Below are 25,703 nucleotides of genomic sequence, written 5' to 3'. Positions count from 1 at the left end.
AGAGAGATGTCGGTGTTGATGGGCGGACCAAGCATCAGACTGTTGAGAAAATGCGGGCACAAGAGGCATGTGGTCTCTGCAAATGATGAAGAACGTACCTTCTAAGAAATGGCGAAAGTGACGGACAGCCAAGTGCATCACCAGAAATTCGCAATTGAAGGTAGAATAACCCGATTCTGCCTTGGACAGTTTTCTGCTGAAGAAGGCCAATGGGTGAGGCGGGCCGTTGACTACCTGTTAAAGTACTGCACCAATAGCTATGTCGCTGGCATCGGTCTAGAGAAGGAGAGGGGCATGTGTGACTGGAAAAGTGAGAGCTGCAGTGGTTGGTAGGGCATTCTTTGCATTACAGAAGGGCGACTCTTGAAGGGGCCCCCACTTCAGGTCTTTTAGCTTGCCTTTGAGGGAGGCGTAGAGGGGAGCAAGAGTGGTGGCAATAGCTGGCAGAAAACAGTGATAATAGTTGATCATGCCCAAGAATTCCTGCGGTGCTTTAACAGCCAAGGGCGTGGGGAAGCTCTCAACGGCTGTTACCTTCTCAGAGAGGGGATGGACTTCTTCAGGAGTGATGCAGTGCCCTAAGAACGACACTTCGTTGGCGCCAAAAGTACATTTGCCGTACTGGACTAAAGAGCCGTTTTGTTGCGGGCGATTGAGCACGATGAGCAGGTGACGCAGGTGTTCCTTTTTTGAAGAAGAGAACACAAGTACGTCGTCCTCGTAACATACACAGAATGGGAGGTCCCCTAAGGTGCCATCCACGAGATGTTGAAAAGTGGCCCCAGCATTACGAAGTCCAAAACAGGAATAATTGAAGGTGTATGTACCGAAGAAAGTGGTAATGGCGGTCTTGGGGTTGTCTTCTGTGTTCAGAGGCACCTAATAATACCCATTCAAGATGTCGAGTGTAGAGAAAGCTTTCACTTTGTGCAGGTAAGAGGTCATGTCGGCAATGTTTGGGAGTGGGTTGGAGGCCTTTTGGCAAAGGCACATTTTTTCCATATCGGTGAACTTCTGTTTGAAGGCGGCCAATTGATGTGGTGCCAGACGTCTTAATATAGTGATAAATACCGTGTTTGCCAGGGGTTGTTGGTGTTTGGGGAAGTTGTCGACGGAAAATTTCCGGCAACAACGTAAGGAGGTGGGCATAGGCGTCCTTGGTTGTGCTGATGTGGAGAGCAAGGCTGGAACGGGCGGGATGAAGAGGTGTCGATAAGTATGAGCATACGTTAACCAATCGTCGATGGGTGACATCGACCAGAAGGTTGATATGAGAGAGGAAATCCGCAACGAGGATTGGCAATGTGACGTCAGCAACGAGAAACTGATAATGTAAGGCTCTCGCAACTGTAGGTGGGTATCGCAGATCCGTTAGCAGCTACCAGGCAGACGTCGGCAGACTCAGACAGACCCCGTCGTGTGCAGAAGAGTTCACTTGGCAAAAGAGAATGACAAGCACCGGTGTCTACAAAAAATCGCAAGCGCCTCCCTGCATCACGTAAAAAGAATAGATTAGAAACAAGCAAGGCCACCGCCACAAGCGATGGCATACTTACACGTTTTTTGGCCACTGACAATCCTTGGCACATTTCTTCACATCAGCCCCAAATCTGGAGAGGCAGTAGCAAAACTGCGGCCGATGGGCGGCAGTAATTGGCAATAGAAGTCGTTGGTTGATGGGTGGCTTTGCTGCTGCTACGGCACGTCACGGGGTAGACGTTTGTGTCCTAGGGCATTCACATCAGCTTCGGTTCGCGTTGAATAGTTATCCTCTTCATCAGGAGTAAAGGCGTTGATGGAGGTCTTGAAGGATGTGAAGTGGTTATCCATAAGTGTGTGTGCTTTGGTCATCAAGTCCTTTATGGGTAAACTATCGACATCGAGTATGGCAGCACGTACAGGTTTGGGTAAACGGTGTGCACGAAGTAGTTCACCTCACGAGGAGAGCCTTCTACGGCAGGTCGTGGCAAGCGATACTGATAATTTCCCTGAGGGCGAGCGAAGCCCTTTGGCCCCCCTATGTTTATTTTGGGAGCTGAAAAAGGTTATTTATATATATATATATATATATATATGTATATATATATATATATATATATATATATATATATATATATATATATATATATATATATATATATATATATATATATATATAAATATATATATATATATATACATATGTATATATATATATACATATGTATATATATATATATAATATACATATGTATGTATATATATATATATATATATATATGTATATTTATATATATATATATACATATATATATATATATATATATATTCAAATAAGCCATATATATTTTTGATACATTAATGTCTGGATTCTCTTAACGACCTCGGGATCAGAGCCCCAGGCGAAATCACACAAAGACAAGAGCTTGGCTCCGGCCGGGAATCGAACCCTGGTCGGCAAGCTTGTATAGACAGTGACTAAGCCACTTGGCCACGAAGAAGGATAAAAGTCAATGACAATTCTTCTGTACTTATACCTGTCGAATTCAGGTATTTTGTACTTAGAATTGAAATCAACCCATCCTCACCATCGTAGCTAATTGGTAGTTTGTTACTTGGCATTCAATTAATGATAAATTTTGCACATTTTTACGTGTTTTTCATATTCAAATAAGCCATATATATTTTTGATACATTAATGTCTGGATTCTCTTAACGACCTCGGGATCAGAGCCCCAGGCGAAATCACACAAAGACAAGAGCTTGGCTCCGGCCGGGAATCGAACCCTGGTCGGCAAGCTTGTATAGACAGTGACTAAGCCACTTGGCCACGAAGAATGATAAAAGTCAATGACAATTCTTCTGTACTTATACCTGTCGAATTCAGGTATTTTGTACTTAGAATTGAAATCAACCCATCCTCACCATCGTAGCTAATTGGTAGTTTGTTACTTGGCATTCAATTAATGATAAATTTTGCACATTTTTACGTGTTTTTCATATTCAAATAAGCCATATATATTTTTGATACATTAATGTCTGGATTCTCTTAACGACCTCGGGATCAGAGCCCCAGGCGAAATCACACAAAGACAAGAGCTTGGCTCCGGCCGGGAATCGAACCCTGTTCGGCAAGCTTGTATAGACAGTGACTAAGCCACTTGGCCACGAAGAAGGATAAAAGTCAATGACAATTCTTCTGTACTTATACCTGTCGAATTCAGGTATTTTGTACTTAGAATTGAAATCAACCCATCCTCACCATCGTAGCTAATTGGTAGTTTGTTACTTGGCATTCAATTAATGATAAATTTTGCACATTTTTACGTGTTTTTCATATTCAAATAAGCCATATATATTTTTGATACATTAATGTCTGGATTCTCTTAACGACCTCGGGATCAGAGCCCTAGGCGAAATCACACAAAGACAAGAGCTTGGCTCCGGCCGGGAATCGAACCATGTCGGCAAGCTTGTATAGACAGTGACTAAGCCACTTGGCCACGAAGAAGGATAAAAGTCAATGACAATTCTTCTGTACTTATACCTGTCGAATTCAGGTATTTTGTACTTAGAATTGAAATCAACCCATCCTCACCATCGTAGCTAATTGGTAGTTTGTTACTTGGCATTCAAATTTCTGTTTGTAAAAATTTCCATTGAAAGAGAAAACGTTATTTGACACGCTTAGTTTAATTAACTTAATTGTTTTTTCAATTAACGTGTCAAATAACGTTTTTTCTCTCAATGGAAATTTTTACAAACAGAAATTTGGTTGTAGTATGGGCAGCCCGTTATCTCCAATTTTAGCTAACCTCTACATGGAATACTTTGAAACAGAAATTTTAATAACAATTAAACCTACGAACATGGTTTGACAACGCTATGTTGATAACATTTTCACATATTGGGATGATAGCTGGGGAGATTTCAATATATTTTTCAATAATCTAAATTCCCTAGTCCCTAGCATAAAATTTAAAACTGAATGGGAAAAAGATGGAAAATTAGCTTTTTTGGACATACTAATTATAAGGGAATCGACGGGGTATAATTTCACTGTGTATAGAAAACCAACTTTCTCTATTTCCTACATTCATTTCTTTAGTTATCACGACATTTATGTAAAAATTGGAGTAGCTTGCAATCTATTTCTTAGAGGTTTGAGAATCTGTTCCCCAGCCTACCTAAATAAAGAATTTGAAATCATCCGTAAACAACTCGCCCAGCTATTCGACCCGACGTATGTCATAGAAAAGGCCATCAACAAAACCAACACGATATATTATAAAGATCATGATGTTACTAACCAGAGAGATTTTAAAAATAAGATAAAACTCCCATATATAGAAGGTATTAAAAATATAACAAATCATATCAAAACTGAGAACCCCTTTGTTTTTTCATATCCAAAGACCATAGGAAGCGCCCTTATTAATGTTTATCAAAATAAAAGAGAAATAGAAGCCGGCGTTTACAAAATACCATGTAGGGACTGTGAAAAAGTGTACGTTGGGCAAACTGGCCGTTCGCTATCTCAAAGATTATCCGAACACAAAAGATCTGTTAGATATGGGTATAAAAACTCGGGGATTTTCATTCGACTTAGGGATTTAGGGCACCAGATGAACTGGAGTGAGTCGTCTTTGCTTTTTAAGAGTACCTGTCCGTACAGAAGGAAAATCCTGGAATCAGCCATCATAAATCAATCAAACACAATAAACCTATCTGGGGGCCAATGGAAAGCTGACACAGTGGACAATACTCTTCTCAACCCTATCATTAAGAAGATAATCCACGGAGACCGACCACAAGACATACATCAGAGGTCAAGACTTCCTCCAAGCGGCTCAACAATAAGAACACGCACCTGGATGTAATTAAATTTGGCTAATCCTTCCAGCAATTATAACAACTATAGAACAATTGAACACACCCTTTTGCTTTCATATATAAACCGTCACTCTCCACTGTAATTCTCACTTGTACTTTACATCCTGAAGAGGGTCGATGTTTATTGACCGAAATATAGTGTGATTTATTCATATTTCCTGTGTTTCTTTTATGGGCCTTTTTGAAAAAACATGTTAAACTGTTCGATTACAGTTATAAATAAGACATATATATATATATATATATATATATACTTAAACACACACACGCACATACATACACACACACACACACACACACACATATATATATATATATATATATGTGTGTGTGTGTGTGTGTGTGTGTGTGTATGTATGTATGTGTATATATATGTTTATATATGTTAGTGTTTTCTTGGTCCATTATTTTGCTCTAATGTACTTAATATTCACCTATATAACAATTGAATGCACGAATTTGTGAAAGTCTCGATCATCATCCCAAATGACCGTCTTTTAAGTTAAGCTGGGCCTTCATCGTTCAATGAATACATATGACATACTAAAATATAAAACATTCAGCCTTTATTAATATCAAGCAACATTATGATCATATATGTCTTATGTAGATTAGTCCCACATTCAAAAAACATTGCAAGGACATGAATGTTCAATTAATTTTCTTTGTAAAATAGATATACACGAATCTAATAGAAATATCTACATAGGTAAAAGTAGATATCAAACTACTATGAATAGTTTGTTCTATGGAGAGACTGGGAGATGGTAAGAAGACATAATAAATAGAAAACAAAAACAGTTATTGTGACTAAAAGTTTGAGCTCAAACATTGTATATGAATAATGCACTTGTAATTCTATATGGGATTTCAATTACTGTTAATAAACTTTCTCTATGTGCATCGGAAATATGACAGTAGGTTTAAATATACGAGGACAAACATATTGGAATACTTGTACGACCTCGGACTCTCTGAAAGGCTTTTGATTTGTGCAAACAAATAAAAAAAAATAGCAAAGTTATATTTCTTCTTTAGCGAATCATTGAACTGAATTAGCATTAGGTATTTATTCCGATAACTTGAAATCGATAGTTATCTAATAGGCAGGGATGCAGGTTCATTTCAATACCTATTTTCAGTGTAGAAATGTAGTTTTAGATATCTACGGACTGTTTGAGAGCTCATGGTACTATAACATTTTGTAATTACTTAGACCTTTCAAGTGTTTTATTTCAAATCAATGTTTCACTAATATCAATTGAAATAATTTAACCACCAATCAATTATTCACAAAAAGTGATTGCAGGTATCAAATGAATTACTAAGAAAATCCTAATATACTCAGGCTATTCATAATGCTATTTAATTATCATCAAATGAAATGATTTAATTACCAATCAGTTAGTTACTAAATACGATATCCAGTATCAAAGGAATTACAAATAAAAATCTTAATTTGTCTCACTGGATAAGTGTGGGTGTCAACTTAAACAAATATATCATTTCAATATCACTTATCATAATGTAAGGCACCATCTCTCTGAATAACCTTGGTCGTTTCCCATTTTTAATATATTTTAAAATGATCAAAAAGTATGATATAATTTTTTTTAACATAACAGAAGATTATCCATTCTAGTTTTCGGAGTGATATAATTTTGGTCCGTATTTTGACGCAGCTACAGGCTTTGGGAAATAGACGAGAGAAATGCTGATAGTGATGAACATGAGATTTGAACTGAGAGATGCCGACTCTCATAATACTATATGGATATTCATTTATAAATCTATACTATATTTCTCAGACTGGTAAACGAGTTTAATCGTTACCAGATTTCCTTGGAAAACTATTTATTCTTTACTTGCAGCAAGAGAAGTAAAGTGAAAAATGGAAGAAGAAAAAATCAGAAATCCTATCCCCTACTCGATCATACTTCGTGTACTGTTTTTATCCCAGAGCCATTTTTGTTCCACAGTGGGTTATCATACCGGAGCTACTTCCTCTTTTTGGAGATAGGATTGTATTTTTATGGGCACGTTATTCACTTGAGAGCTTTAAAAGATATTGCCATTTGCCGAGGAACAGGATTTTCAGCCTAAGTTTACCTGATATTATCATATCGAATTATATAAGACGATTCTTATATAGACATTAACTAGGTATGTATTATATTTTCTGATAGTGTTCATATTACCGTATTTATTCATAAACTTGTGGGTAGGCCCCTCGTTACATCAATGCTAAAAGTTATGTGGCTTTAGGAGCCTTAGATGTTAAGTGTTTTCTTAGGAAGAAAAATCCATCGGTGATTTTAGCAGTAGGGGAAATAAAATAGATATTATAACAATTATAAAATCCCTTAATTATAGGTTATTTCTATATATTTACCAAAAACGTGTTTTTTTTCTCACCTCTTATCTTTACTAACTCTCTTAACCCAATTTACATTCACTATATGAAAGACTTTATCGTAAATCATGTCTGGTAATATATAGTGCCACTTTCGAGCAATGGTATTTGTGCTTTTGAGAATGTTGTTGATGTATCTTTTCTTTATTTTTTTTTAATTGCTTTTACTTGGCTGAATACTTTTAATATTTGCTAAGCTGCACAATATACTCAGCTATCGTAATTTATAACCTAAAAAGCATAAGATTTTTCATTTACCTGATGAGCTGAACATACAAACTTAATTCAGTCAAATTCCATTTCACTCTTTATGGGGAATAATTTTTAACATTTCAGTTTTGACTTATATTTTACATAATACTAAGAGAGCGTCGATGTCACATAAATATAATCCATATTAAAGAGATATATACACCATATTCTTGTCACCCAAATCGAAGACTATATTAAAAAAAAGTAACTGGTGAGAATAGATTAAAAGTTTATCCTATCCCGAGTAAAAATAGAACGATTTCATCACTTCGTTCCTATAACAGCTTTAATCGTATTTTCTCTGGTAGCTTTGCCTTTTTTTTAATTGCTTTTTCTGTGATTCTTATATCCATAATCTAGATTAGTTGTGCTAAACCTATGTTGCTATATATTCATGCAATACCAACTGCATGAAACTATATTTGTCCTCCCCCCAAAATCCCTTTTTGTGTGTTTCATTGAATTAACCCTTAAACAATAACTCAAAAAATAAATAAATAAATAAATAAATAAATAAAATAAAAAATATTCGGAAAATTTCTTTTGTGGAGAGGTTGGAATTTCTAGTGAAGAGTTGGAGAACTACTGGAGGATAGAAGAAGACGGTTAAACTTGTCAAAGAATTTATGTTTACTACCAATGAATGAGATATAAGGGAGATTATTAGGTAGGACGTAGAAGAAGAAAAAGACACTAGACGAGTACTAATGCTTAAGGTCCATAGTAGAAGCTAAGGAGATAATAGAAGAGAATGTAAAACATCCGATACATGTAGAAATGAACAACTGCAAAACAGCCTCTAAAACCCTTTGTGACAAATGAATATCATCAAGACTGGTGGAAATGTTCAATAAGTGAGTAGTAAGACCACTCATACACTTTCAAGAAATTTCCGTAAAAACCCGTACAAATTATGGAATAAATTTTGCTAGGCCATTACAGTTCACGATTTTTTTAACAGCGTATACTTTACGGAGGAAAAACTAAGAATTACGAGAAGATAATAGATACAGAAAAGATATGTTAACAGGAATATCTCTTTTTAATCATAAATGATAGGATTAGGGATGAATGTGTGTGACTTAAATATCAGAAAATCTACAGCAGATGAAAATGAGATGATATTAATGTCCTTTAAGAAAGTTGGGAGATCATATTAATAGGAATGGCAAAATGGCAGAGGTCGAGGGTCGAGGAATAGGAACACCAAGAAAGAGGCGGAGAGACAAATCAAGAAATGACACGAGGTAACGAGAATTCTAAGAAGCAGAAGCGCACAGCAGAGGTAGATGGAGGCGGTTCATTCAAAACTGGGAACTCTAATAAAAACGGAATTATGATAAGAAGGTGAGTTATTTGGGGGTTACGAATCTTGGAAACATTATATCGTGAAATCATTGGTCAACACTGTCAAAATTAACTACAATATAATGATCGCAGAGTTATGGCTTATCCTGATATTTTCTAAGATACTAAATTTCAGAACATGAGCATATCTTATTCAATAACTATCACGTCCTTTATTTAGCCATAAACTTATTGTTTATTGTTAGGATTTGTTACATGAATTGTTCTGGGGTTAATCAAACTTTCACATGCATACTAATAAAAGGAGTCAATTTGGCCAAGAGTTCAATAGCAGATGTTTAAAAAACCAGGTTGCCTTTTCATCTTATTACCGAGTAGAGAATATGTAAACATATCTAGTAATAATATAATGCTTTACAAACAGTGATTGAAAAAAAGAAATGGGCTATTTGTTACAACAGGTGTCTTCAAACGACATAACAAAAACTAATTCAGAATCTTTATTGATTAAATTAATGAAACACTATTGCCGAAGAAAGGTAAAAATAGTGAATAAAATAACGATTCTTTAATACTCTCGACTTCTCAATATTGAAAGCAATATTTTAATTCACCTTCAAGAGAATATCTTCGTTCCCTCAAATGAAAGATTTTTTAAACATTTAATATATTTTTTTTAATATAGTAAATGAAGCTCCTACATTGCCGTTATATTTTAGCAAGTAATATCTTGTTATATTAATCGTTTATTTATCTTACTTTAGCAAATTACTCTACTTTTGTCTGTTATCTACTTTTCTTTTCCTATTATTCTAACAATTTTTTTCTTATTGAAACACTTCGTTTTTGTTTTTCTTATATTCGTTATATACACACATACACACACATCAATATATATATATATATATATATACATATATATATACAATGTATATATATATATATATATATACACACACACACATATATATATATATATACACACACACACACACACATATATATATATATATAAATATATATATATATATATATATATATTAATATATATATATATATATATTAATGAATATATATATATATATATATATTTATATATATATATATCCATATATATATATATATATATATAAAATTATAAATATATACATATATAAATATATATATATATATATATATGTATATATATATATATATATATGTATGTTTATATTAAATAAATAATTGTAAATATATATATATATATATATATATACAGTATGTATATGTATATACTGATTTATATATGTATATATATAAATCATATATATTAATTATATTTATATATATATATATATATATATATACATATATATATATATATATATATATATCTTCTTCCCAACTGGTTCCCATTTTTATATGGGGTCGCCGTTGCGGATGAGCCTTTTCCATCTTTTTCTATTCTGCGCTTCTGCCTCATCAATCCCCTTCTCCTGTAAGTCTCCTCTCACACAGTCCCTCCATCTCTTTCTTGGTCTCCCTCTTCTTCTTCTTCTTCCCTGAACCTCCATCTCCATAGTATGTCTCCCAACGTGGTCTTCGTCTCTCCTCATCAGGTGTCCATACCATCTCAGCCTCCCTTCCTGCACTTTCTTTGATATTTCCACCACCTTTGTCGACCCCCTTATGTAGTCATTTTTTATCCGATCCTCTCCTGTCACCCCAGACATCCACTTAGGCATTCTTATTTCTGCCACATCCCTCTTCTTCTCCTCTGTCTTCTTCATGCTTGATGTTTCCGTTCCATACAGCATTGCTGTTCGTACCACTGTCTTATGGAATTTTCCTTTCAACCTCAGTGGTATTCTTTTGTCACAAAGAACTCCTGAGGCTGCTCTCCAGTTGTTCCAGCCTGCCTGTACCCGAAGTTTAACTTCATTTTCCATACCTCCTCTAGCGTTAACAAAGGATCCGAAATACTTGAACTTATCAACTCTCTTTATCTGTTCTCCCCTAAGACAAATACTTTCTCTATCATCCCCCTCACTGGTGGTACACATATATTCTGTCTTAGATCTACTTATTCTCATTCCTCTGTCCTCCAGTACTCTTCTCCACCTTTCCAATTTCATTTCCAGATCTTCCCTGCTCTCTGCGCACAGAACAATATCATCTGCATACAATATGTTCCATGGTACTGCCTCCCTTACCTCTTCTATTAAAACGTCCATCACTATGTTAAAGATAAATGGGCTCAGAGCTGACCCTTGGTGTAATCCTACTCTCACCTCAAAACCCTCTGTCTCCCCAGCACTGTTCCTCACTCTAGTAAATACATTACGGTACATCTCTTGTATCAGCCGAACATACTTCTCTGGCACCCTGCTCTCCCCCAGACTCCTCCATACCTCTTGTCTTGAGACTCGGTTATAAGCCTTTTCAAGGTTAATGAATACCACATGCAGGTCTCTTTGCTTTTCCCGGAATTTCTCCATTAGTTGCCTCAAACAAAATACACCATCTGATGTTCCCCTCCCCTTCATGAATCCCATCTTCAAAGTGTGGGACATCAATTTAATACCTCTGTAATTCCCACACTCTTTGACATCCCCTTTTCCTATGAAGATTGGGATCATTATACTCCCACGTCACTCATTTGGTATTTTTTCCTGCTCAAAAATCTTTATCATGAGATCGTACAGTATATCCACTTCTTCATCTCTAAGGCTTTCCATGCCTCCACAGGAATCATATCTGGTCCAGTTGCCTTCCCATTCTTCATCTTCCTCAGTGCATTTATTACCTCTTGCCTAGAGAAACTTATTACCATGCCAAAATTCACCAGTCCATCCTCTCTTAATAATCTATCATTTTCTTCATTCAACAGCTGTTAAAAATATTCTCCTATCCCTTTACAATGTCTTCCTCCTTTCTAAGTACTACACCATCTTGATCTTTTATTTGTTTAATGTTTGTAATATCTTTGGTGCTCATATTTCTAGTCTTCGATAGCTTGATCATCTTGTTTAATCCTCCTTTCTCCCCAGCTCATTATACACACATCATATGCCTTAGCTTTGACTTGGGCTACTACCTTCTTCACCACCTTGTTTTTCTCTCTGAACCCCTCTCTGTCTTCCCCTGACTGTGACTCTTCCCATCTCTTCTTTGCCTCCTTCTTATCTTTTACAACTTTCTCAATTTCTTCACTCCACCACCAACTCTCATTTTCTTCCCCTATAATACCAGATGTCTCTCCTAGCAGCTCCTTTCAATGCCTTCTCATTACTGCTGTGTTTCGTGTCCACCATTCCTGAACATCTTCAATTCCTCTATCAATATCCTCCAATACCCCTCTCTTAAACTCTCTCATCTTATCTCCTTCCCTCACTAGTTTGTACCATTTAATTTTCCTTATCCCTTTACCTTTAGCTTTTCTTTCCCTTTTTAGGCCTAAGTCCATACATAGCAGTCTGTGTTTGGGGGCTACATGGTAACCTGGGATAACCTTGCAGTTTATTGACTTCCACCAGCTTTATCCTTTCATGCAGGAAATAGTCTATCTAGGAGCATCTTCTCCCACTCCTATAAGTTATTAGGTGTTCCCTTTTCTTCTTAAAGAATGTGTTTACTATTGCCATGTCAAATGACACAGCAAAGTCCACAAAACTCTCTCCTTCTTGGTTTCTCTCCCCAATTCCATGGCCCCCATACACCCGACCAATTCCTCATTCTCACTTCCAACATGGCCATTCAAATCTGCTCCCACTATGACCCTCTCCCGTTCTTCCAGTTCTTGCATTACTCCATCCATGTCTCTCCAGAAATTTCCCTTCTCCTCTTCTGTGCAACCAACTTAAGGTGCATATGCACTTATAATATTCTGAATCTCTACTCCACAACACATCTTCAATCTGATGATACGGTCATTCTTTCTATGCACCTCTATCACTGCATTTTTCAGCTCACCAGACAGTACTATGCCAACTCCATTCCTACCTTGTTTATTTGCTCCACTATAATATAGCTTATATCCATCACGCAACTCTTTATCTTTATTTCCCTTCCATCGTGTTTCCTGCACACACATAGCATCTACTCTCTTTTCCCTCATCAAGTCAGCCACTTCTTCTTCCCAACTGGACCCAACATTAACCTGACATATTCTGAGTCCTGAGTGAGCTCGCTTCTTTAGCTGCACCCGCTCCTGGTGCAGTAGCCCTCGCTTTATCACAGAGTTAGGGCTTAGTCACTGTCTATACAAGCTTGCCGACCAGGGTTCAATTCCCGGCCGGAGCCAAGCTCTTGTCTTTGTGTGATTTCGCCTGGGGCTCTGATCCCGAGGTCGTTAAGAGAATCCAGACATTAATGTATCAAAAATATATATGGCTTATTTGGATAGAAATATATATATATATATATATATGTGTGTATATATATATTATATATGTGTGTGTGCATATATATATATATATATATATATGTATATATATATATATATATATGTGTGTGTGTGTGTGTGTGTGCGTGTGTGTGTGTGTGTGTGTGTGTGTACTTTTGTGTGTGCTTTTAATTACGGTATTCTAGAAAACAGCGAAAGACGGATAGTGAGAAATCTGTTTCGTTCCCACAGGAAAAAATTATAGTTTATATCGCGTAAGATAATTTACTGGAATTTAAGTCGCCGCCATTATGAAAGTATATTTCGAAAATAGGCATATTATTTTACCTCTCACATATTGTGCTATATCTGAATAATCAACTTCATTGGTCCTCACTGATATTTTTTTTTTTCTCTCTCTCTTACTAATTCAGCATTACTCCTTAAATTGGTTTCATCTTTCAGAAGCGTTGATGTAAAAATTTTACGCTTTAATACGTGTATCAATACTGTGTAGGACTTATGGTATAACGTAGTGTATATTCCACTAATTAATTTAATCGTTTGTTTTTTTAATTATTGTCAAACATTAAAAGATAGCAGGTAAGACAATGATTAATATATTTGCATCTAGTAGTAAACTACTTGTATGCACTTTTGTGACAAGTCCTTTTAGCAGGTGTATGACATTATCATTACTACAGCCCCAATTTTAGAAAAAAAAAATCCCTTTTTTCAAATTCCATTTCAACAACTTTACTATAACAGTGGACATGTCACTTTGTTACTTACTAAGAGACACGTAACAGCAGCTGATTATGCACACGCTCGGTTTAAATATTAGGCTGGAGAGAAAACACTAGTGATGAAATTGAAAATACACGAATTTACGACCAGGTGAACATAGAATCTCCGACGTTTGTGTGAACTTTCAGGCCAGTGAAATTGAATAATACCTCAGTAATTCATTATGCCATGTTATATGGAAGTATACTCGTAACGTTCTTAAAAAAAATATACAATTACATATTCTACAGTACATAATAAGCAACTACAGAAAATAAACTAACGGGGCATATCATAACCTGTATCGAACTTGTAAAGAACTGACACCCTTCTCATGAAAGAAATAATTAAAAATTAGTAATTTTCATCCGCTCTTTCCCTCACAATTTAGTTGCAATGAAAACTAGGGTAAATGAATTCCTACAAAAGGGAACGAATGTTCTAGCTTACATTCGAAATAAGGACAAAATTTAGAATGCAACCGAAAACGACGGACTGCTATTATGCTGAATAAAACGTTGCAAATTACAATTACCCTGACTAAAAAGAAGTTAATTTCCTGTGTATGGGGGAAAGGTTGCTGGTCACACACCTCTGGGAAATCATGCCTGACTGAAAAATAACAAGAATAACAATGTTTCTTTTTCTTTTGCAGCTTTTACTTTTTTTTTTGACACCGACTGTTTTAATCTTAACACTGCTAGATTGCAGTTTATTTATTTATCAACTTGTATCCATTTCTCAATTTCGTTTGTGGTCAATGTACCATGACTCTTGTAACCGGTAATAATTTTGTTATTAACTTTTTTTTTTCTTTTTTTGTACTTCTCTGGAGTCTAATTTTGGTTGAATTTTAAATTACTAGAAGCTCAAAGTGTTTTTGTGTAGCAACCTTTGCTGGGGGGAAATTGGCATAACAAAACCTATTCGTCATTTGGATAATCAAAACCACCAAATGTATAGCAAATAATTTGAGAATAAACCTGTTTATTCTCGGTCCTTTTTTCTAAAACCATTCAATTTTATCCTTTTAAGAGACGTATGTGCTACACTCCAGAGGGAACGTACATTATTGCAATAACTAAGTTTTAAAACAACCGTTTGTCGGTTGCCGGTCAGAATGCCTTAGGTTTACACATTTTAATATATTATTGCATATATTTATAAATAGATCAATAGCATTGAAGAGAAACATAAATTTTGACTGAAAATGATTTTTTTTATCAATGCTGATCAATTAAAGGTTTCTTATGAGGTACAGAAGAAGAGGAGGGCTTATGATGCTAGCAATGAGTGCTAATGACAAAGCGGGCTAACCCACTAATCTAGGTAACAAACATTAAACCTAAAACGAAATAAAATTCCCACTGCTTTTTTGAGGGAATGTTCAATATTGTCATATTAGTATCCAAAATGTCCCCAGTCAATCCTTATATCAAAATTACTTCACGAGCACTAGTAGAATACTTTTCTCATTTAAATATTGAGCACCATGTCTTAAAAATAGGGTTTATTTTGAATAAGGAGTAATTTACTTTGTTAACGTAATACTACGTTATCAATAAGAAAGTGAACATTTTACTAAAGTATGTAGGTCCCTAATAATATTGGTATTATTACAACAAGGTTCATCATACATTTCACCTCGTTCACTTACACCACGTAGACTTACACATACATTAACAGGTAAAAATAGTATGGACCTGTATTCCTCGGCGACAAATTAGATTTAATAATATATATATATATATATATATATATATATATGTGTGTGTTTGTGTGTGTGTGTGTGTGTGAGTGTGTGTGTGTGTGTGTGTGTGATCTACTCAGAATGGCCAAGAAATAGCTGCTGATGACTCATTAGCTAGAACTGTAGACTGAACTCAACCCCTCCCCTCCCCTCCACCAATCCTTAGCTGACAATGATATCGAGGGTATAGATACTAAAGGAACTAATGAGTTAGAGCGGCACTCGAACCTCAGTTCGACTACCATTAGGTAGAGACATTACCGATTGGCCACAACAACCTCTACAAGATTATAAACATACTATTTCTGGTTTAATATGTGTTTCTTTTTATTGTTCACAATATTGCTCATGATTTCTTTAAGTGTTTGTACTGTAAGAATAAATTGTGAAGGAAAACGTTAAAAGTCTTTATTTAAAATGATATTAGCTGACTAGAATAATATGGAGGGCACAACCTTATGATTCTATTATAGTACCCTATATGTCTATATGACGACAAAGTGAGAGTCAATTAGGTTTATGTAGAAGTGGCAACCTCTCAACTAGGCTCCATGATTCAATTTAAAATGAAGTAACGGGTTTTTTCCTTGAATACTTAAATTTGTGGAACCCCACCTCTCTTCTCCCTGATATTTTCTTCTCATTGACAACCCATATCCAGTTGATGTATCTTACTGATCTGCAATGTCTGTGTAATACCCAGACTTTTTTTAGCTTCATAGATGGAATCCGCATGTACGCAACAAATTATCACATATGTCACTAGACTTACAGACCTGGATTTTTCTACATTTTGATGTTACCTATTTCTGAATATTCTCCCTGATTATTTATAATTTTTTTTTTTTTTTTTTTTTTTTTTGTAGCACTACGAAAATCATCCTTTTTTCAGATACCTACCTTCTCTCCACAAGTCCTTACATTCTATATAGCCACTTCTTGATACCTTGTTGCCTGTAGATTTGAGTCTATTACACTGTAAATACTTCTAAAGTAACTGTCAAATATTTCATGGTTGCGTGAACAACATTGAAATTCGACATCAAATTCTCAAATAGTTCCCATATTTTTTTTTCATTTTTCTTATTTGTCATGAAAAGAATGAATGATCATAATGAAGCTTTTTTTTAGGGTATTTAGTAGATAAACATCTTTAAAATACTTTTTAATTTTTTCTATGAAACTTTAACCGGTCTTTCGGAATTGATTTCCATACAAATATAGTATCTATTTAAGCTACAAATATCAAGGATGAACTTATTTATTTTATTCCTGATGATATAGATAAAAAGAAATTTTAAATTCAATGGTGATGAGGACAACAGGAACCATATATGGCATCTTACATATAAAAATATAAAATGAATTTATCACAATAACTAAAACATTATTCAGGGTGTATGGTGTATAGGGCTTATTATAAGGACGTGTTTATTTTTCCTAAGACTACCAAAATTCGTTGTACATGCTTTTAAACATACTTTTCCTTGCAAAATCTTGTCTCTGAATCTTGACTCTTCCTTGTTGATTCCTTTGATGGAAACAGAATGGCAGGCGTTACTTGTTTCTAGAAGTCTCGCCCCTGAAACGAAATTTATATAGTCAGTCATTTTAGGTTACATACTTAGTCCATTGAACATTATATAGCAATTCCCTAAAACTCAAATTTTACTTCGTATGACGTGTTGGGTTTCAGCTCCTGACTCTATTAACACTCACTTGAAGAATTGCTGGCTGGCTCTTGTAACAGATGGACCCAGTCTACAAACAGAAGATAGATTTTTACCAGCACACAAAATTTAGGAAAAGGAATTTTGCTATGAGGATACTATTGTATTTGTTTCATTTCTATAACAAATTAGTCGGTTAACTGATATGCACAATTCTTCATATTATGTGAGCCTTGAATTACCATAGGCATTATGAAGGGGGAATTTCAGAGAACATACTAACGTCGAAAAGTTCTAATATATTATTAAAGATTTTCTAATGCTCTATCAAAAAGATGAAAAAATACCAACCTTCTCGAATTAAAAAGCAAGAAATTATTTTGTCATGGATATCTCAGGTGGGCCTGTTTCATTATACTGTTCGGTTTCTATTGATTTTAACTGAAAATCCAGCTCAAAATAACAAAAATAGCTCTCAAGTGCTGGTCTACTTGAATGAAGTCATTGTTGTAGATCGCCTAGCCATTGTGGCCAAGCGCGAGCCCATCCAATTCTGCAGCCCCAAGCTGATATCATTATTTATATATCTGTAGTATATAACAAAGTTAGGGTATTTTACTAATGCTCTTCGTTTATAACCCAAAATAAGAACAATCATAGTTCACCTGCTGATTGTAAAACTTCTGGGCCATGGCAGGGTTGGGAGATATGTCGTAATAAAACAGAGGCAATCCTGGTCTAACTGGTTCCCAAACAGGAATGTCAGTCAAAGACGGTAAGTCCGTTTATGGTTTCATGAAACATACTCTGGATAAAATTGTTATGTGAGAAGGTTACCCAAAACATTCCTTCTGATATGCCAAAGATATCATTGCTATAATCAATTGCGCCTTCTAGTATCTATTCAGTTGATAATTATGATAAATATCACCGATGAAATTTCAAAATATTCTAGTATCAAACTCCCTAAATATTCCCATTTATTTCTGTGTGATATGATAAGTTACATATAAATATAGTTTCATAATAATACACCGTTTATCACTCTGAATCATTGCTAAGTTTGACTGGAATTCCAGTGAAAAGGGTAATAACGTCCAAATACACTTTCATAAAAATAAAGTTATTCTAATAAAAATTAGTAATATTTCCATTATACTTACTATAAATCTATTGTACAATGATATCAATTAAACGAAAAGGTAGAGAAATTCGAATGGAAAATATATGCCCGAACAGTGTTTGACCATGGGTATCATAGTCAACAATGTACATTTTTTTTTTATAGTTCACTGAGGTTGTCAAGAAACTTCATTTATAAAAATGCTATCTCTATATATTTACTTTTCATGACATCCGGAAGACTTAGCAATGAAAAATCAGCCAAAAAAAGCCCCAAAAACGACATCACTGCCGTCAACACAATCAAGTTATCTCAAATGCCCTCCTCTCCCTCATCTCTGTACAACATCGTCCTACTATAAAACTCTCTTAATCACACTACCCCTCCTAATCCCTCGAATCACCTCCCTCTGACTGTCCCCTCCTATCCTCCATTCTGAAGCCCCTCTCTTATTCCCTCAACTCCACCCACATATCCATAACTACCCTTCAGGGCCCATTTACGTTCATAGAACCCAAAGTCTAAAGTCTAAAGTTACGTAATGCTAAAATGAAACCAGTTGGTCTCTGATCATTCATCACCCACCCTGCAATGATAAAGTTTGTGACAAAAGAAGTGATGATATCCGAGACTCGTTGGTCCCTCTGGGATTCAAACTGAGGGGCCAATGGTCAGGGAGAAGAGATAGACCAGGTCATCCCGGTGAGATATTCCCTCCCTCAGCATCCTGGAGCTGTAACTGAGCTCCTCCATCTTCTTGCAATGTGTCATCGCCCACACCGGGCTCTTTGGATCCCTGTGAGTTATCAGATACCTGTTCCAAGGAGTCTTGTCATCCTTATTAATGTCATCATTCAAAATATTTATTACATTACTAATGGTTTAGATTATGAATAATGATGATGATTATCATTTGATATAAAGTAATATAACACTTTACGCTGTAATCATTACACAATTTCTTCGTTTTATCTTCTGACCCCCCTCACCCTCCAAAAAAGACTCATTTGTTTTTCAGAGATAAATACTAGAAAGATAACATCTACTAATCTATTGAAAACACCAGTTTCAAATAGACTTACTCTCAGTTCAGTGATTTACAAGTGTGGTGACCATCTCTATCTTCAGACCTAGTCTTATTGCTCATGCCAAAATCCATATTAATCATTCTGCATGCATACTCTGAACTTGTGTTACTACATAGCATACTTACGCATATACTGGCGATCCTGATGTTGCAAGGTGATTTACCATGTCCGTCAATGCATACATGCAAACAAAAGTCGGCCATCGCCTGAGAGACAAGAAACCAAAATGGACTTGCTAGAAAAACTTCTTTCGTTATTACACTCACACACAAACACATACACGCACACACAAACATATATATATATATATATATATATAAATATATATATATATATATATATATACATATTTATATATATATATATATATATTAACAAATATATTATATTATATATATATATATTTATATATATATATATATATATATATGTGTGTATATGTATGTATATATATATATATATATATAATGAGCATAGGCTTTGAGGTTTCAACCACCGTCCATGTATATACCTAGACAGTGGCTGTAAGTTAAATGTGTTTACTATGAATTCAAATATATTTCAATAATGGATTGAACGCAGTGGTCAGTATAAACAACAAGGCCTACATTGGTAAATCCTTCCTTCCACCAGCATGTCTTTTAATGTTGTAGCATGAGTCGAGTAGTAGAAGTTCTGTGCTAGGAAATTCATCGTCATGAACCGTTTCGGGATCATTCCATGCAGTAAAGGTTTCTGGGGCGACAGTATCATAGAGGGCACTGGTAGTTTTATCGGTGTGCAGTAACATCGACATCTTCATATTACGGAGAGAAGAGAGCAGGTAAAGATTAGTAGAATTACAATTATGCCCTGGAATGTGTTTAGTTCCAAATATTTTTCTCCTTGGCATTTGATAACAAGGTACTTTCTCTTACTGTATTTTCCATAAAAATAACTTCACAGCACATGTTTTTTAAAAAATAGATATTAACCATACAATCTTTATAGGTCTATTTTCACATGTAAGTTGAATATCTGTGTGTGTGTCCGAATGAGAAAATATAGTTACTGCACATCTAAACTTGTGGTAATTTTAATCAAGACGTCATATTACTAAAACATTTTAATAAGGAAAGAGCATGTAATATTTCAGATATGTCAATGATTCTGTCATAAGTAGAGCAGGACAACAAAGGGACTCACTGACAGCGAACATCAGACCCTCGTTAGGAACCTTGCCCATAATAGATGGAACAGTATGAATGGTCAGTTCATCCCAAGGGAGCAGGCAGAAACGGATGCAGTTTTACACCATCTACTATTGGTGCAAACTATACTGGTTGAAAATTCCAGTATCTGTATAAAGTAAATCAATAAATGTATGTCAAAAAGAGATTAGTATAAAACAATCTATTTCTAATGTCCCTTAGCCCGTTTAAGATAATGTATTGTTCAATAATACCGATTGAAACAAAATCAGGAGGTGTTAGCCCTAGTTATATGTCTATCTTAGCTGTAATGAACACTAATGCTACGTTCACCACTATTGAATTTCAATTATATTAGGACATTGTTTATATGTGGTTGGAAACCTTCAAGTATTTGACCAGGTAATTATGGCTAATGAATAGACATTATATAAATTTTGCTTCAAACTCTTTATATTTAACGTTTAATAAGATCATTTGTTTTAACCACATTCAGGAAATCTCGAAAGAATCCGTTTTCAAAACTTACTCCTCATGAATTGTAGCATATGAATGTCAGGTGTTACTTATATCATTCTTACTATAACACTCTCGTATATAGCACTCTGGGCATGCAGGATGCCATCTATATCTTTCGCCTTAATGCAAGAGGAGAGAGCAACTGAAGGCGCAATCGGACATGAGAGTTCAGCAGCCAGGTCAACGAGCCCCCTCTTCAGGTTGTGCTTGAATAGCCCAATCAGAATTACTCGCTCCGCTCAGGCATAATCTCTTGATGTACCAAATCTTATTGTAAAGAAGAAATATGGTTTGTATAGAACATAGACTCTTTATTTCTTTTTGATTGAATACATGTGTTTCAGTCATGATAACCTCAATAAGCTAGAAATACAACTTAGCAGAGAAAGATTACACTTTCAGAGCAACAATTAGTTTCAAGGGGGGCCGGTTGGCTAATGCCATCTTTTAAGGACAGGAATTTGACATTCGTACCACTTTAATTATGGTGACAAAGGACATCTCAAAAAGGCATAAGATTTTTGCCTCTTACGTTCGGTTTTGCAACGCCGGGACGATTTATCCCGCCAATTGATAATTCATATTAGGACATGGGATTACTGTCCTATATAGACCTGATCTATACCTCCAATCAAGTGAAGAGTTTTCCTTTTTTTAAGGTCATTCTTTTACTATTGATGATTTTTTTTTATCATGGTAAAAAAAATAAACCTTAAAAATCAGGGAAGAAATAATTAAAAAATAATAAGAAACTAAATCGGGAAAAAAGGCAACATCCAATTGTTTTATAATGGCTTTCTAAGTTATAAATCTAATTCCAATGCTATATTTTTATAACTTAGAGAGAAGATAGAATTTGAAGGTCAACAGTTATAGTTTTGAAATATAGACCTTCATCCTTTTTTATCTGTGCAAAGACAATATTAATAAACCATGATTATTATGAATTTTATATCTTTTTTGGGGGGGTACTAATAAACCATAACAATATTAGTTATCATAATTTGGATCATAAATGAAGAATCCCTTTACTGAATATCTTGCTTCCACGGATTTCAGTCTTATTGGAGATACATCTTTTAGTTTCCTTCATTTAACCAGGTGCAATATGACTAAAAAAATAGCAAGTAGTTCTCATTACTTGTCAATACTATTCGATCAATCAAGTATGATAAAATAGATTGTATGTGAGTCCTAAAGTGACTAGGACCAATCAAGTCTTACTGGACCGTGTTTATTAACAAAAAGTAATATCAAACTCGTTTAGTACATAATAAATTCCTATAATCAATATCTTATTTGTTAAAACATGATTGTTTCTACTGCACCCTAGAACCTAACATACATGGGAGTAACTTATGAACAGGAGCAAAACCTTTTGTCAGGGGAGAATATAAGTGGAGGTTGGTCGAGCTAGAGCCAGTAAAAAATCCTCCCACAGCGATTTGATTCGGGTCGCCTCCAAACTCTGAAATATGGCGTTTTGACCCAACGAAGAGCAGATGCTTGGTCTAGAATTCCATAGTTCCCAGGAAGCAGCACAGAATCTCTCGTACTCAGGTAACCTGATTTGTTTTCATTAAAACAAGAATGCTGAGAAATTTTACTTCTCAATTATAACATATAGCATAATATTTATGTTTTTAATTACTCTTTTTGGATTATTTTAGGTGCTTTCAAGGTTTGTAGCGAGGTTTCTAATCTCTGTGAATTATTTCAAAATCTAAATAACTTTAAGAGACATTTCTTACAATTTTCAATCTGACAATAAACAGATATCACGATAGCAAAAATAATAAACAAGGCTCACTGGCACAGAAAAATAATAAACATCCGCATGTATGTGTGTAATCATTGGGAAAGAACATTATTTGTGTCTAAAAGGCTGGAATTACGAATAAGAGTATTTAGTGCAAAAAGCAACCTCCAGCATAGAAACATAAATAATCTATTTGAAAATGAGATAAACACAAATTAATTCAATGTGTAAATTGGGGGTTTTACTTACCGCTGTGTTTTTCTGTTACATTGTTACATGTAGGCTTAGGACACTCCATTGTTTGACTAGGATTTGCTGTATAAAATGTATCTATATAATATAACTAATAGATATCATAATACACAGATCCTTGGAATCTCTGCTCTATGACTCGCTAAATTGCAACTTGCATAATTAGTTGTGGAATGTTATGGAAAGCTGAGTTTTATATCAATGATTTTGGAGAACAGTAAAGAAATTTTAGACATATTTAACGTACAAAATAAGTTTATATTTTGAGCTTCTTATTACATGATAACATTAACAGGACTCATTTTATGTTAAGTGTATAACATTGTCCACAATTTGGTTAAAAATTCTAATTCAATTACAATGTAACTAATGCATACACGATTCACAACCTATCTTGTTCTAAAAACATATTCATTGATGATAAACTCATATTACTAAATAAAGAAATATAAAAATTAGCAAAACTCCATTGAAACAGATGTATAAGGAGGAGAATGAATAGCTTAAATTCCTCCATAGCATCATGAAACTTTGCGCGCACTGAACGCATATTGAATGATTATCATAAAAACAATAAATTATTAAAGGAAATATACTGTATTTTTCTCGCTTTATCAAAAGTCAACATATTATTCGATGTTGACATTACATATTGTGGATTTTCGTTCCCTCTGTCTGTTTATCTAACCCTGCGGAATAAGGGGGACTAACTGTTCCACACATAAGATAAATCCATACGTGTTTTAAATCTTGAATGATATAGATTGTCGGGTACTAGATGGTCAAAGTGGCATATGAGTTTCTCTCTCTCTCTCTCTCTCTCTCCTCTCTCTCTCTCTCTCTGTATGTATGTATGTATATATATATATATATATATATATATAAGAAACTGTTAAAAGTTTTTACAATATTCATTCAAAACTATAAAAACCAGTTAAATTTAAATGGAAATTGAAAAGCAAAAACATTTAATAAATAAATATATATACATCAGACAAAGTAGTGGAAACCAACCTCGCAGAAGTGTAGTGGAGAAACTGTATGTCAACAAGAGTTAGAAAACAAACCAAAGAAAACTATGAAATATACAACTGAATAGAAGAAACTTGGGTATTTAACGATGGAAATAGTCGTTTGATTAATATGGATTCAAGAAGAGGTGAGTCATGGTTATTTGACACCTTGACCAATGATGGGTAAAATCTTTGTTTTCAATATTTTGTGTTGCACTTTTTTAGTATGAATCCGAATATTAGAATCTTCAGTGTTGGGTATTCTGCAACCAGATCGATAGCTAACACCTCTATGGGAAATCAATTCTGACCTTTAATAACTCTTGGTAGATCCTACTTAGGTCCTAGAGTTACTCTAGAAAAAGAAAAAGAAACTATCCCCTTTTAAGCTAATAATATTAGAGGAGACAAGCTCAGAAATTTATTTTTTAAATCACCTGAATGCATAATGTCGAGTTTCGCCACGTGAGAACGGTAAGAGGGAATTTGTAGGCCTATCAGAGTTAACATGGTGGTTTCCATTTTGAAAATAAACAGTCGCTGGACTCCATCTGGTTAGAAAAAATAATACATGAAAAAAAATTAAAGTGCTACAAACAATGATTAAGGATATCTTGTATTTCTATGTTTCACTATAGGATACTTAACATCACAAAGGGCGTTATTTGCCGAAGTAGCAACGTAAGAATCAGATACCTTTTTGTCTCTGCAAACCTCGATGCCATCGTATATCCTGAAGGTGATAACTCAACCTTTTTCTCAGCTGTTGAAAGTGCTTTTTCTCCTAGAATTAGGAGGACCAACACCACGAGTTTTGGCAGTATCTGGATGATGCGTAGGCGTACCTTTGATAGGCATTTAAGCACATTATCTAAGAAGCAGAAAAACAAAACTAGATTTTTACTGTCAGGTAGCCGAGATCACGCTTAAAGCCACGCGTTTACATATTCACAATTGAAACTTTTATTGGTATTTACCATAATTTTCAGTGCGATGATTTTATTGAAAAACAAAATCTTATTGCAATTCTATCAACGATTATTAAAGTTTTCTGCTCAAATCAGGAATTATTTTAATATAGCATATGAAGTTACAATGTTAAACTTAAATCTTATTTCTAATCATATGGGAAGCCATGTCATAAAACACAAGGAAATTAGATATCGTTAGTTGAATAATAATAATAATAATAATAATAATAATAATAATAATAATAATAATAATAATAATAATAATAATAATAATAATGATGATGATAATAATGATAATAATGATTATTGCCATTATTACAACTATTATATTATTATCATTATATATTATTATTATTATTATTATTATTATTATA

General features: G+C 34.5%; 1 pseudogene; it reads right to left on the bottom strand.

Moving 5' to 3' along the window:
* Positions 1-1,310: 1,310 nt before the first annotated feature.
* LOC137640765 (carboxylic ester hydrolase-like) lies at positions 1,311-23,391 on the bottom strand (annotated as a pseudogene).
* Between the last annotated feature and the right edge of the window lie 2,312 nt (positions 23,392-25,703).

Source organism: Palaemon carinicauda, chromosome 5 (assembly GCF_036898095.1).
Source record: "Palaemon carinicauda isolate YSFRI2023 chromosome 5, ASM3689809v2, whole genome shotgun sequence".
NCBI lineage: Eukaryota > Metazoa > Arthropoda > Malacostraca > Decapoda > Palaemonidae > Palaemon > Palaemon carinicauda.
This window is presented reverse-complemented; position numbering and strand designations above follow the sequence as displayed.